The sequence below is a fragment of the Opisthorchis viverrini genome (genome assembly GCF_000715545.1).
Source record: "Opisthorchis viverrini unplaced genomic scaffold opera_v5_233, whole genome shotgun sequence".
NCBI classification, from domain to species: domain Eukaryota; kingdom Metazoa; phylum Platyhelminthes; class Trematoda; order Opisthorchiida; family Opisthorchiidae; genus Opisthorchis; species Opisthorchis viverrini.
Genome location: NW_008751886.1, coordinates 759,343 through 761,136, shown reverse-complemented (window position 1 = coordinate 761,136; position 1,794 = coordinate 759,343).

Here is a 1,794-nt window from a genome sequence, read left to right as displayed (position 1 = left end):
ACTAGCTTCTCAATGGCTAAGCGAGGTGGCCCTAGTTGAATAAAGCTTTAGATGTTTATCTGTTATTCAGATCGATGCAATTTGTCTTCTATAAGCAATGTGACACCGTTACGTTGACTGCAGCTGCTACAGTTCCGGTAGCCGGAAAATGGGAGACCGAGGGAGTTAGGGACAAGCGTGGGAGACGATGACATTCAATTAGTTGCTGTCGAACCAGTTTGGTTATGGGGAAGCAGAAGTTGATCAACTGACTGAGTTTACTGATGAGCGCTTTCACACTGAACTGCCAGGCTTTAAACTGTCCGCTTGTCTGTCACTTCCACTCAGTACTCAAGATTATGAACCAGTTGGTGAGAATTCTGATGGACGATTGCCAACAAGAATCTTGTTCTCCCGGAACATGCAGATGACATAGCTACTGTCATTAAAGGGGAAAAGGAAACAGAAAGTTTCTTTTTTTGTGGGGGGGGGGGAACTGGCCAAAATCATGCACTTTGTTATCGCGATATGTCGAGTCATGGTTTCGGAATTTCATACACTGAATCGTCCGACTACAATTCAGGAGGAGACACTTGAGGCTGTGAGACGGCTCGCTTATCTTGTAAACCTTATTGAATTTTGTTTTGATTTGGCAGGTTAGTTCAGTCCGTTAATGCTAAAAGCATGAATCGCGTTTGACACTTAACGACATCTGTGCTGAAAAAAGTCTCAAGGGGCGTTTAAAACAGGCTACAACACGGGCTGTTTTGTAATGTGAGCTCTGCTGCAGCAGAACTGAGTCGTCTGATAGCGGGGTATCGACCAAGTCATGGAGAGACAGGACGGTTATTGTGTGTCCGCTATTCCGACTAAACGATGCACTCAACATCGTAAATGGCCTTACCATGTTCATGTATTGCTCACGCTAAGTTGTTGTTTTCCGGACCGACTGTTAAATTCTGAGCCCAATTCACTCTGATGCGAACAAGAGCGACCAACTTCTAACTCAAAGAACATGAAGAATAAGCTGTTTAACAGTATGACATATTCGAATTCTCCGAGCACGCGCCTACACCACCCTTAAGAGTTCGTGGTCAAGCTCGGGGTATCTCAGTGGTTAAGGCGCGAACTCACAAACCGGAAGGTCATCATCATCATCATCATTGTCAGCTGTAATAACCGCGTACTGGTCGTACAGTGGTTGTAGCTGCCGCAGTTTCGTTCACCGATGGTTTGGGGGGAGGGGGAGGCAGCTGCGCATTGCAGGCGGGAGCTGATAAATTGGTGCATAAATCCAGCACTGTCAGTGGGCTGTCAAGTGAAGGGGGGTTGGAAAAGGAGCTATGTATTGGAGGCAATAGCTTTCATGCACGAGCGCCATTGAGGGCGCGACGGGGCCATATCTGACAACGTCTCTAGCCATTGATGTGGCCCGTCTCGGGGTCCCCATCCAGGAAGACGGCAGTGACCAGAGCAACTGAATTTGCTGGTAATGGCTTTCATACTTCGCTGCCAAGTCATTGTTTGACCGCCTCTAGGTCTCTTCCACCCTTCACGTGGTTGTGCGAAAAGAGCCCTTCGAGGAAGTCGGTTGACTGGCATACGCAGCACGTGGCCAAGCCAGCGCAACCTATGCAGTGTGATCAGTTCATCTGTCGAGGGTGAGTTATTTCTCTCGAATACCATTCGACGTACTTCAGAATTGCTGATCCGGTGTTCCCACCAGATTTGGGCTATGCTCCGAAGACATCGATGGTCAAACACTGAAAGTCTTTTGACGTCCTCGGCGCGCAGCGGCCAGGTTTCTGATCCATA